We start from the raw sequence: 14,107 nt of genomic DNA on the forward strand, positions 1-14,107 counted from the left end.
TTATGACTTAAGTTTTTGCCAAGCTGGGTTGCCTGGCTCCTGTTCTTATGCCCTACGTTCCCGCTTTTTCGGCTAGAGCATAAAGGGAGCACCTCTACGATTGTTACAGCCGGGTTATCTGGACGTGTACCTCAGACGGGTGAAGCCAAAAGCTAGCGTTCTTAAGGGAATAATAGGTCGGTTAACAAAAGATGAACTGCCCTCGTTGCGAAACAAGCCCCCAAAATACAATGTGTAGTATGATTTTTGGCATCACAGCTCAGGCATGCACAACAACGCATGCTGGCCCAGGGAGGGGAACTCTTAATGGAACTATTCTCTCTGGAAGATGTTTCTTACGATCAAGTGTAATATGACATAACTCCCCGAATACAACTTGTCTGTTCAAGCAACTATAACCGGACTGCCTGGTCTCCGAACATACTTCGGTGTTTACCACCGGTACACTATTTGGAAACACTCCAAACTTTGGATTTCGGAGGTTAAAGCAGAAGGTCTGCCATGACAATCATTTTATAATTCGGCTGGAGATACGTTTGTCGATAAAAGTACATTACTACTTGGACTTGAAAACTTCCTCTTCCTCTAGACCATCTAATAAGTTGTCTAGCTTACAATCCTGTTGCGAAAACTTGGCGGCTATCCTTACTTGGTCATATACTGTAACGCCCAAGATGCGGCTATATCTCCTACGTGTTGAGGCACGACTTAGAGGCATAACCGCATTTTGGTATGGTCGCAAGAAGGGTCATCTTCACACAATCCCATGTAATAAACATGGAGGTAAATAGTTGGCTTACAATCGCCACGTCACAAAATAATCAAATAATTCATACATCAATCAGAGTACACATAAGGTCTGACTATGGACGGATCCAAATGAAAAAAAGACAACCCCAAATGCTAAGTCCCGATCGTCCCTACTAGGCACCACTACTGATCATCTGGAAAGGAAACATAGAAACGGCCAAGGTCTTCATCGAACTCCCACTTGAGCTTGGTTTCTTCAAGAATGGCAACGGGATGCTCATGATAAGACAAGTCTTCTTGGAGGTCAATCTCTTCTAAGTTGATAGTGCACTCGGGCGTCTTGAAGCACTTGCGAAGCTGTGACACATGAAACACATTGTGCACATTTGACAAGTTGGACAGAAGCTCAAGTTGATAGGCGAGGTCGCCTCTTTTGCCAATGATCTAAAGGACCCACGTATCTTGGGGCAAGCTTCACTTTGATACCGAAGTGTCGAGTGCCTTTCATTGGAGAGACGCAGAGGTAGACATAGTCTCCGGTCTCGAAAGCCAAGTCACGGTGCTTGCTATCATAGTAACTCTTCTGGCGCGATTGCGCGGCTTTGAGATTTTCACGGATGACTTTACACATTTCTTCAGCTTCTGTGATCAAGTCATCTCCAAGAAGTTGGCATTCAGCAATATCGAACCAGTTGAGAGAAGTATGGCACTTTCTGCCATAAAGAATTTCAAATGGGGCCTTGCCCGAACTTGCTTGGAAGCTGTTGTTGTAGGAGAACTCGGCATATGGGAGGCAATCTTCCCACTTCATACCGAAAGAGATGACACAAGATCTGAGCATGTCTTTGAGGATTTGATTGACTCTCTCGACTTGGCCACTTATTTGAGGATGAAAGCCGTGCTGAAATGAATGTTGGTGCCCATGGCCTTCTGGAAGAAGTCCCGGAACTTGAAGTGAAAATGCTTCTGCGGTTTGAAGAGATCAATTGTGGAATTCTGTGCAATGAGACAATTCTGGAGGTGTATAGCTCTGCCAACTAAGCTGCCGTGATAGATTCTTTGATTGGAAGGAAATGAGCCACTTTTGTAAGTTTGTCAATGACAATGAAGATAGCATCATTCCCATGCTTGGACTTTGGAAATCCAGTGACAAAGTCCATTTCGATATGATCAAACTTCCATTCTGGAATAGCAAGAGGTTGGAGGACACCAGCTCGTCGTTGATGTTCTACTTTCACCCTTTGACAAACAGCACATTCATTCACGAACGTGAATCTAATGATACCCCATTCAGAGGTCAAGCTTGGAAAACACCTTCGCACCTTTGAGTTGCTCGAATAGCTCATTGATGTTGGGAAGTGGGTACTTATTCTTGATTGTCTTCTTGTTCAATGGGTGGTGATTGACGTTACATATACTAAGCTAACAGGAATTTCCTGTCCACCTGGTCCCCGAAGCCCGACCCAGGCCATATGATTTGGATCAAGTCCGGTGTACCGTGTTTTCACAATGGCCCAGGCCTCTCGTGTGCCTTCTCGGCATGCTGATATCTTCCATAGTCCAAAGCAGTGACAAGCTCCCTTGAATAAATGCACGAGTTCCTCCATACTTCCTGGAGGAGAATCAGCCGGCCATAAAGCTTTAGCAATGTTCCTCATTGCCTTCTGGGCTCAATCATGCACTTTGGACAGCTCTTGTAGCAGATCGCCTTGAAATCCAGACATCTCTCCCTCGGGCCACCCAGTCAGCACACCTACAGAAATAAACTTGTTAAACTTCCCATTAGGGGACTGTATGGAAGTAAGGTTGCAAAGCATACTGAATATGCCACCTTTTAGCTTCATGTTCTCCTTTAGGGCATCTGCCAGTTGGGCTCGTATGTCCTTCAGCTACTCAACCTGCTTATTGTTGGCATCTTGCAGCTTGTTCTTTTCATCCCTGGTCAGCATTAGTATACGTTGACTAGCGGCTTCATGCCCTTTGGCATGCTCTTTGTCTGCCTAAGAAGCTTTTAGCCTTTCCTCCAACTGCTCTGTCGATCCTGTCGCTGAAAAGAAAACAATGCATATTTTACATCATTGTTGGCGCAGAATCGTATTTCTCGGACACTGTTGTGCTTACCATCGGATGCCTTTCTGGAATTCTTCAAACTCTCCACGGTTCAGCGGTGACAACAGTTAGCTTGGTCTGATACCCTTCAAGCTCCTTGGACAATGTGTTATTCTTCTCCATAAGTACTTGACGATATAACAATCCTTCAATCAATTGAGCCAACTGCTTCAAGGCTTGGGGGCTACGGGCATATGACCATGCTAAAATTGTGTCAAATTTCACCTATATTTTCTATGAGAACAGCTGAATAATTCCGGCAAGGCTGTCTCGAGCGGCCCGGATATAGGCATCCGTCGAATTCAGTGCGGTGAATTCTTGTTCGGACAAGGCCGGCTTAACTGAAGATGAGGCATGGAGCAACTCTGCCAATTGCCCTCTTGAGGGCCATGGGAACGTGAGGAGGAGCTTGGAGTGTTGGCCATGGTCGAAGGCTTTGGTCGTGGCTGGATTTGGCGATTTCCTTTCTACGCGATGGGGGATGTCATTTGGAGGTCTATATCACCTTATATAGATGCCATCCGAATGTGGTAAAGGCCTTATTTACAAAAAGAACATGGGCCGTTCGTATTCATCCTGCGCGCGAAAGTCACAGCGCCATCGGGGGTAATTGTAAAAAATGTTAAGATTGTCGCCGGATTATCGACAGTCTGGATTGTAATGAAGAACCCACCTTTCAAAGCCGAAAACGTGAGACCGAAGACTACATCGTCATTGAAGGAGAGTTCGGGGGCTACTGAGGGAGTCCTGGATTATGGGGTCCTCGGATGGTCGGGCTATGCGGCATGGGCCGAATTGATGGGCCATGAAGATACAAGATCGAGGACCTTCCCCCCTATGTCTGGATGGGACTCTCCTTGCCGTGGAAGGCAAGCTTGGAGCTTGGATATGAAGATTCCTTTCTTTGTAAACCAACTCTGTACAACCCTAGGCCCCTCCGGTGTCTATATAAACTAGAGGGTTTAGCCCGTAGAGGTGGTCATAATCATACAGGCTAGACATCTAGGGTTTAGCCATTACGATCTCGTGGTAGATCCACTCTTGTAACCCTTATACTAATCAAAGTCAATCAAGCAGGAAGTAGGGTATTACCTCCATCAAGAGGGCCCGAACCTGGGTAAACATCGTGTCCCCTGCCCCCTGTTACCTTCGATCCTTAGACGCATAGTTCGGGACCCCCTACCCGAGATTTACCAGTTTTGACACCGACACCCTTGTCGAGCTCGCCTATCCAGCAAGGGAGGCCCTTCTCTTGGCGATACCTTGCTTCTCTGGCTTGGCCTTAGTCTCTCTGAGCTGCATGCTGGTTCTTCGTATCTCTTGACTTCTTGTATCCTGGCTTGGGTTGGTGCTTCAATCTTGCTCTCGTGCCTATGCACAGTTTGGGCAATAGACCCAGGGTTTGTTGCACTAACACCGCAAGGTCACGTTCTTCATCGAAAGCGTCAAGTGCGTTCTGTCGTGCTATCTCATTATCAGTTTCAACATAAGCCTCCACTCGGGGTGTGTCATGATGGATATCACTTCGGAGAACCACCTCTGCACCATAGACCATGAAGAAAGGCATATAGATTGTGGACCTGTTGGGGGTAGTATCGATACTCCAAAGTACTGAAGGTACTCCCTCCGTCCGGGAAAAGTTGTCTTTGTGGCAATTTTACGAAAACCTCCTCAATGTATTCCCGACAAACGACGCACTCCCCCACCTCCGCTCCTCTCCCCGCTGGTTCCCCTGCTTGTCTCCTCCCTTGCCGGAGCCCTCTGCTCGGCTCCCCAAGAAGCTGTTGCTGGCGTCGTCAGAGATTCCTCGCGCAAGAAGATCCCTGCTCTGCTCCCCCTCCTTGCTCCCCTCCTTCTCCGCCGCGTTGCTTCCCCGGCGAGGAGAAGCATTGATTTTTCTGACCTCCTCCGACAGAAGCCGCACCTGCCCTGCTCCACCACCGCCACAGCTTGCCGCCGCCGTAACTGCCTCCTCCGCGGCTCTCTCCTGCTCGCGCAGCTCCAGCTTGTCTTCCTCCCCTAGCTTCCCTAGTGACCGCCGTGCTCTGCTCCGGCTGCTTCAGATCCGGCGTCGGCAAGGCTGATATGGTGGCTGCGAGGCCAGATGGCAGGAGACGTAACCGACGAGCCCGACGACAGCAAGCTTGATGGCGAGCTCGACGTCGGCGGAGACTTCTTCTGTACTGCGAGCTCCACCATCCCTGCACATATTGTACTGCGAGCTCGACGACGGTGGTGGCGTCTTCTTGGCAGGTTAAGCCTCCCTCCTTCAATTCCCCTCCATGATTTATGTGTCAAAACTGATTTTTTTACTGAAATTTGCTGCTTCTGACATTTGCTTAAGACTGCGAGGATCACACTTGTTTCTTCAGTTAGCAAAACCTGGTAGACAAATCTCACTAGGCCATTTGTTTCATGATGTGGCAAGTAATTTAGTCATTGTTTCAGACTGCAATCAAGTCTTCTGTCATTGTTTCAAAATTCTTCAGACTGCTAGATTCAAGTTCTGCTATAACTGAAAAAAGGGACATAACCACACCTGAATAATTTTCGAGTTCAGAACCACACATTTTATCATCCTACTTCCAGGAATTTTTCTTGATGAACCTGAGATTTATTGGTAAGGGTATTCACTAGTCTACTAAGTCCAGGGTATCAGTAGCATTTTCTTATTCTTTGGCAAGCCTTTTCTTGGTTGCGCGGTTAACTGATCTTGTTAGCATGTTAACTGAATTTTGCAAGGAAAATTAAACTTTGCGTTGTTGGACTAACAGGAGTAGAAAATTTGGAGTACACAGTGTATTGAGTTCTCTTACTCCGTCAAATTACTCTTGGCTGTAGCTCCCATACAAAATTAAAGGATCGGAATTACTATTGCAAATAAATTTCTGATGTTTGAAAACATCACAATTTTTGAAAAATGCCCATGGGTACAATGTAGGTGTAGTAGGTTTTTGCCTATTTGCAAGTTTGGCATATCTTGCATGGGTTCAGGTACATCAGTATGTTGTTTCTATACCAGTAAGCTGGCGTCAACCAAATACTTCTATTATTCAAATAAATCCAAATACTTCTATCCTTTCTTTTCCTATCCTTTCTCATTGAACACATGACACAATACATACACATGACACAAAGCCATACACATGACACAAGACATACACATGACACAAAGCCATACACATGACACAAGACATACACATGACACAAGACATACACATGACACATGACACATCACATACTCCTATCCTTTCTTTTCCTTTTCCCTTTCCCTTTCTTTTTGAGCTTTCTCTATCTACTCATTTCCTTGTTCAATAATGGCCTTGGTGTCAGTAATTAGCTCCGGACTGCAGTATACACCGGTTATTTCCTCTCCAGCATTTTGTAGATGGTCCTTGTGTAGATGCGGCAGCTTATAGTTGTTTCCTCCTTGATCTTTCATCACTTCCACCATGACTGCTTGCAACGTCATAAAGCTTTTGAACAGCTTATGGGGATCGTAGTTCTCAAACTCCTCCTCTACACCCTGTACCAGTTCCTGTATATTCATAGGCGCTCTGCAGTCGGTTAGGGATTGGAGGGAGCAGTGGAAACAAAGATCCAGAACATTGAGCTCAGGGCTATTTGGTGGTTGTTGCAATAATCGAATATCCAGATCTGTTTGTGCCACGGCTTCTAGAAAACCAGCATCATTAGGGAGGACATGCGGTGTTGCATTATCTTGTTGAATAAAGATCGTTGTGTCATCGTCACCGTCCGGCCATTTGTCTTGAATGGCAGGGATTACTTTATTGATCAAGTAATCTCTGCACACAGGTCTAGTAACTTTGACCGGCTTCAACTCTATTGTCCCCCTATCTCTATTATGGCTTGTTCGTCGTGCCTCGGTCTGTACCACGAACGGCCAAATGCCAAGTTTCCCATCAAATATCATCTCCCCATCTTCATTGTAGCGAGGTTTGGCTACAGTTGTTAGAAACATTACCTTCCCAATGCTATGAGTATTGTGCATAGTTCGGTTCGGTTCTTCTTCTCCAGGCAGTACGTAGTAGCTACTCTTCACTCGGGTCATGTCATACCATTTCTCGTCGATGTGGACCATATTTGTCATTGGCTTGAAACTGGGCCAAGGACTTGATATCCATCTTTCATCCATCATGGATAGGAGAACTTTACTCTCGCTATCTTGTTCTGTGGCTTGAGGGTGGGTTTGGTGGTGCTTGTGATGCGTTTCAGCTCTTGCAATTGAAATCTGTCATGTAGGGTTGATCGGGGCACACCTAAACACCTTGCTAGATACCGGATTGTTCTTCTTTTGTTCAAGGGGATTGTGGCTGTTCTCGACAGATTTAGTTCTTTTCTCTTCCTACCACTTTTGTTCTTCTTGCTTGAAACATCAACTTCTTGGCCTGCTGCAAGTTGTCGTTTGGCTAGATTCCATATTCTTGTAATTGTTCGCAGGTGAACATTCAGCATCGTCGCAATGAGCACCTTGTCATACACGTGAACCTGTCCATCGCTAAGCTCGATTACTCGCAGAGCAAAGTAAACACCATGTCTCTCCTTGTCTGTCAAGTCCTTGCCTCTTGGATTGCCATGTGCATCAGCTTCTTCCAATTCTGCATCTTCTTGTGCCTCTTGAGCTTCTTCCAATTCTGCATCTCCTTGTGCCTCTTGAGCTTCTTCCAATTCTGCATCTCCTTGTGCCTCTTGAGCTTCTTCCAATTCTGCATCTCCTTGTGCCTCTTCAGCTTCTTCCTCTTCAGGAAACCAATTCAATTCAATGTCTTCATTCTCATCTTCCGGCATCAAGTTCAAATCAATAGCATCACCCTGTTGAGCTTGTTCTTCTTGTTGAGCTTCGTCCTCATCTTCCGGCATCAAGTTCAAATCAATAGCATCACCCTGCTGAGCTTGTTCTTCTTCTTGAGCTTCGTCCTCCTTTTCCAGCATCAAATTCAAATCCATAGTTGTGTGCTCCTATCTGATCTCATAACAAGAGTATACAAAAGATGAATGGTGAGCATATAATCATAACAAGAAAACCATGAAGAATCCTAGACAAAAAGCAAAGAAACCAAGAAAGAGAAAAGTAGATATTAAAAGTACTCCTTGTTCATAAGCAACTACAGGTCCTACTACATCTCTCTTTTTTGCAGGGACCAGGGCAGGAATTAAAAAGCAAACAAAAGCAGGGGCCATGAGTACATCTCAACTTTTACTGTGTTTCTTGTTGACAACTAGTGCAGGTACACATTTTGAATATTGAAATTATCTTCTGTTAGTAGACCATGGCAGTAGTTATAGAACTATGAATATCTATTACTCCCTCTACAACATCAGAAAAGTTAATAACATCCTCTACAACATTTTCTGTAGAATAGAGTAGGCTTCAATTTGTCAAAACTGAATTTTACTCACTGAAAATATGATAGTGGAGTACTGTCCAAACTGTATTCACTGTCTAAATTTCATTGATGTCAAATTTTATTTATGTGTCAAGTTTGACATCAACTTGACTGAACATCAACTTGACAGATCAAAACCTGACAGAAATTGACAGGTTTTGGAACAAAATGACAGGATCTGAACATCAACTTGACTGAATAATATAGTGTCAATTCTGATTGTTAACAGCAGAATAATACAGTTAATAGCAGAGTAATGGAGTGAGAAATCTTACTATAAATTCAGTTACTGTAGTTACTGAAACTTCACTGTAATTATGCAAATGAAATTATTATTCTGTAAATTCAGTTAACAATCAGAATTATGTAATGGAGTGAGAAATCTTAGTGTAAATTAGGTTAACAAGAAATCTTAGTGTAAATTCAGTTAATAGTGTGTTCCTAAATAATCTGAGATTTATTGTCAAGTCTGAGATTTTGACAGAAATGTTGTGACATGTTCAGACTAGGACTAATCAAAGTTCAAAGAATTAGTAGAAGAAGCTTGTATTTTCAGCTTATAAATTTTAGGACTATGTGAATAAAATGCTTTCAACTAAGAAGATAATCTGTCTTCCCATCTCACTGCTCACTGCTAGCAAGAGTAGAAGAAGAAGAATTCCAAATAATGTTTCCAATTTGGCTAAATCTGGCCTGAATTTGCTGTAATTTAGTACATGATTTTTTCCTTCTTTTGTCAATGATTCTGACCTCTATAACCTTTCTCATCATCTCATGATTCTGCCCATGACTTATTTTTTACTGCCATGAATGATTCTGCCCCTCTGTAACATATTTTTGGCAGTACTAAAGATTGGTCCATCAGAAATCAACATCAATATTAACTGAATTTTTTCAAATTACAGAGCAAGCAAGCAATGTACACAGATCAGTTATGTTTTAAATTACAGAGCAAGCAAGCAAGGCACTGGAGATGAACAAATTACAGAACCCTGTACTTGTTCTCACCAGCAGCAGCACGAGTAGGGGACCTCAAGCGGCAGCACACGAGAAGGGGATCTCCGGGCGGCAGCACGAGCAGGGGAGGAGCAGCAAGTTGCAGAGAAGCAGCAGAAGGGGCTCCAGCTTGAGGTCCAGGATCGCAAAAGAGCTTGAGGATGAGCTTGAGGGAGCTCGTGGTCCAGGCGTGGTGGGAGCTCGTGGTCCAGGCGCTTGAGACCCAGGCGCGCGCGGGTCCTGGCCGGCGGCGGCGCAGGCCCTGCGAGGAAGGAGGGGATATCATTGACGCAGGTCCTGGGCGGCGGAGGAGCACGTCTTGTGCGGTGACGGAGCAAGCAGGGCGGTGCAGGTCCTTGGCGGCGGAGGAGCAAGCAGGGCGGCGCGGGTCCTGGGCCGCGGAGGAGCACGTCCTGTGCGGCAACGGAGCAAGCAGGGCGGCGCGGGTCCTGGGTCGCGGAGGAGCACGTCCAGTACGGCGGCGGAGCAAGCAATTGGGCGGCGCAGGTCTTGGGCTCACGACTGGCCCTGGCGACACGCGCCGGCGACGGGCGGAGGAAGAAGGAAGAAGACGCGACTTGTATGGTGACCTGTTTGTAACAAATTTGAAGTTATAAGGGTGTTTTTGAAAAATTAACATTACACTACGCTGTGGACAACTTTTTCCGGACGGAGGGAGTAATTCTTCAACCCAACAACCCGACGTTCGTTCCAAAGGAACCATAAGCCGGGGCTTGATGCCTCTCAAAATTTCTGGGTTACCCCTTTCTGCCTGACCATTGGACTCTAGATGAGCCACAGAAGAAACATCAAGACGAATATGCTCTCTTTGACAGAACTCCTTCATAGCACCCTTAGACAAATTAGTGCCATTATCAGTGATGACACTATAAAGCGGAAGATCAGATTTTTAATAAACTGAACTGCAGTCGCTGCATCACACTTGCTAACTGGCTCTGCTTCTACCCACTTGGTAAATTTTTCAACCACCACCAAAAGGTGGGTCTTCTTATCCTTAGACCTCTTGAAAGGTCCAACATATCAAGCCCCCAGACTGCAAATGGCCAAGTTATTGGAATCATCTATAATTCTTGAGCCGGCACATGAGCTCATCGAAAATATTTCTGACATCCATCACACTTACTGATGATATCTTCCGCATCAGCATGAGCCGTCAACCAATAAAACCCATGACAAAACGCCTTAGCCACCAAAGATTTTGAGTCGGCATGATGAACACAATCACCCTCATGAATTTCTCATAAGATTTCATGACCCTCGAGAAATGCAACATTGGAATACAGCTGTCACACTGCAGTGGTGTAACTCGCCGTTAACGATAGTCATAGACTTAGACCGCTGGGTTATCTGCCTTGCCAAAGTTTCATCCTCTGGTAACTCGCCTCGGGTCATATAAGTCAGATACGGCAAAGTCCAATCTGGAATAGCATGAAGATTCGCCACTAATTGCGCCTCCAGGTCAGGAACAATAAGGTCTTCTTCAGATGGTAACTTGACATAGGGATTGTGTAGTGCATCCAGGAATACATTAGGAGGCACCGTCTTACATTGAGAACCAAGCCGGCTTAAGGCATCAGCCGCCTCATTTTTCATCGGTCAAGGTGATCCACCTGATAACCCTTAAAATGACCAGCAATGTTATCAATCGCCCGGTGATAAGCCGCCATGAGCGGCACCTTAGAGTCCCACTTGTCAGAGACTTGCTGAGCCACAAGATCTGAGTCGCCTAGACATCTGACCCAGCTTAAATTCATCTCTTTGGCCATACGAAGGCCATGGAGTAGAGCTTCATACTCAGCTGCATTATTAGGGGCTATTTGGTTTGTGACTAACTTAGCCAAAGATTGCCACAACTAAGGTTAGGCAAGTTTGACCAACTTAGGTGAGTGTTTGGTTCAAGCCACACCTTAGGCAAGCCACAATTGGGCCCCACATGGCATACACACAAAAAGTGTGGCAAGATTCCCTTAGGCTTGCCAACTTGTGGCTCTCATTTTGATGAACTAACCTTAGGCAAGCTTGGCAAAAATGTGTGGCAAAGTGTGGCAATGCTAGTCCTAGAACCAAACAGCCCCTTAGTACAAGGAAATATTAGCCTCAACACATAACAAAATTTATCGCCTGGTGGGGAAGTCAAAATAACTCCAGCCCCCGAGCCTTCTAATTTCCTGGACCCATCAAAGTGGATTGTCCAATACGTGTTGTCCGGGTTTTCCTCGGGTGTCTGTAACTCGGTCCAGTCATTTATGAAATCCACCAAAGCCTGAGATTTGATGGCTGTCCTTGGAACATATTTCAAACCATGAGGCCCAGGTTCAATTGCACACTTGGCCACCCGGCCTGTAGCTTCTATGTTCTGAATAATATCCCCCAAAGGTGCAGAAATGACCACACTAATATGGTGACCAAGAAAATAATGCTTCAGCTTACGACTCGCCATGAACACTCCATACACCAATTTCTGCCAACATGGATACATTGCTTGGACTCAATCAACACCTCACTGACATAATAAGTCAGATGCTGAACAGGGTACTCCTTACCCGCCTCTTTACGCTCCACAACTATCGCCACACTGACAACTCGACTATTAGCTGCCACATATAGGAGCAAGGGTTCTTTCTCAATGGGAGAAGCAAGGATGGGTGGCTCAACTAGCTGTTTCTTGAGTGTCTCAAATGCCTCATTGGCAGCATCACTCTAGAAAAAATGATCTATCTTCTTCATCATCTGATGTAAGGGGATTCCCTTCTCTCCCGGACGACTTATGAACCAGCTCAACGCCGCAACACGACCCGCTAGACGTTGGACGTCATTTACACATGCCGGCTTAGCAAATGAAGTAATGGCTTTGATCTTCTCTGGTTTAGTTTCAATACTCTCTCTAAAACCATAAAACCCAATAGTTTACCTGCAGGCACACCAAAGACACACTTGGCCGGGTTAAGCATCATTTTATAAACCCAGAGATTGTCAAATGTCTCCTTCAAATCATCAAGAAGAGTCTCCTTCTTCCGAGACTTGACCACAATGTCATCCACATAAGCATGAACATTGCGTCCAATCTGACTGTGCAAGCAACTCTGGACACAACACTGATAAGTCGCTTGGGCACTCTTGAGCCAAAAAGTCATAGAAACATAGCAAAAAGCTCCAAAAGGCGTGATGAAAGCCATCTTATCTTGGTCTTTAACTACCATCTTGATCTCATGATAACCAGAATAAGCATCCAGGAAACATAAGCTCTCACAACTCGCCGTAGCATCAATAATATGGTTGATACGAGGGGGAGCAAACGGGTCAGCTGGACAAGCCTTGTTAAGATCTGTGTAATCAACACACATATGCCAGGTGCCATTCTTCTTGAGTAGAAGCACCGGGTTAGCCAACCACTCAGGGTGAAAGACTTCAATGATAAACCCAGCAGCTAAGAGTCAGGCCACCTCTTCTCCAATAGCTTCATGTCTCTCTTCATTGAAATGACAAAGGAACTGTTCAGCCAGTTTAAACTTAGGATCCACATTAAGAGTGTGCTCAGCAAATTCTCTCGGTACACCCGGCATGTAAGGTTTCCATGCAAGGATGTCCCGATTCTCACAGATGAACTCGATGAGCATGCTTTCCTATTTAGGATCCATATTAGCCCCTACTGTGAACTGCTGAGATGAATCGCCATGGAAAAAATCAATCTACTTAGTGTCATCAGCCTGAAACATCAATAGAGGGCCCTACTCAGTAGTGGGCTTCTTCAAAGGAGTCATATCGGCCGGGTCAACATTGTCCTTATAAAACTTGAGCTCTTCTGTGGCTCATGTCGACTCAGCATAAGCAGCATCACCTTCCTCACATTCCAAAGCGATTTTTCAGTCACCATGGACCGTAATTGTGCCCTTACGCCCTGGTATCTTAAGCTGCAAATAAACATAACAAGGTCGAGCCATAAACTTGGCAATCCAAACAAGGCATGATACGGGCTTTTGATTTTAACTACTTCAAACCATAGTGTCTCTGCTCTGTAGTCGTAATCGTTACCAAAGGCGGCTTCCAAGGAAATCTTTCCAACAAGATACGCCGACTTACCAGGCACCACACCATAGAAAACCGTAGAGGATGGCTTAAGATCCTTATCCATTGAATTCATCCGGCGAAAGGTGTCATAATATCGGATGTTGATACTGAAAGGATCGAGATGGACCTAGAGGGGGGTGAATAGGTACAATAACAAATTTTAATTATTACTTAGCAATTTTAGGCAATAATGCGGAATATAAAAGTGAGCCTAACAATTGCAAGTGTGGTACTAAGGGCTAAGCAAGATAACAAGTATCACAAGTATGTAAGTAAGCAAGCACAATATGAAACGAGTAAGAGCTAAGAGACAAGTAACCACAAGTAGAGAGTTAGGGTTAGGGATAACCACAACTCTAGGAGACGAGGATGTATGCCGATGTTCACTTCCTTGGAGGGAAGCTACGTCACCGTTAGAGAGCTGGATGTTACCACGAAGGCACACCAACGCCACGAAGGCTCACCCTATTCTCCCTTTGAGACAACACCACGGAGGCGTTTCTCAACCACTAGTGGTAGACCTTGGGGTGGTTTCCAAACCCTCACAAACTTTTCCGGGGGTAATCACAAGGGTCCATTCCTCTCCGAAAGACTCCTACCGCCTAGGAGTCTCCAACCTCCAAGAGTAACAAGAACGATGGGGAAAGGCTCAAGACTTGCTCAAATCACGAATTCCTTTGGTGCAAAGAAGGGGAATGAGTGGATCTATCACTTGACCGGACAACTCCTCTCAAAAGCTCTCAAATCCCTTGGGG

General features: G+C 45.3%; 2 pseudogenes; one reads left to right on the forward strand and one right to left on the reverse strand.

Annotated features, from left to right (window-relative positions):
• Positions 1 to 6,154: 6,154 nt before the first annotated feature.
• On the reverse strand, positions 6,155 to 9,092 carry LOC147964948 (uncharacterized; annotated as a pseudogene).
• An 86-nt stretch (positions 9,093 to 9,178) lies between these two features.
• Positions 9,179 to 9,852, forward strand: LOC147964949 (uncharacterized; annotated as a pseudogene).
• Positions 9,853 to 14,107: the final 4,255 nt, after the last annotated feature.

The sequence above is a fragment of the Triticum urartu genome, chromosome 6A (assembly GCF_056163025.1).
Source record: "Triticum urartu cultivar PI428250 chromosome 6A, HENAU_Tu73, whole genome shotgun sequence".
NCBI lineage: Eukaryota > Viridiplantae > Streptophyta > Magnoliopsida > Poales > Poaceae > Triticum > Triticum urartu.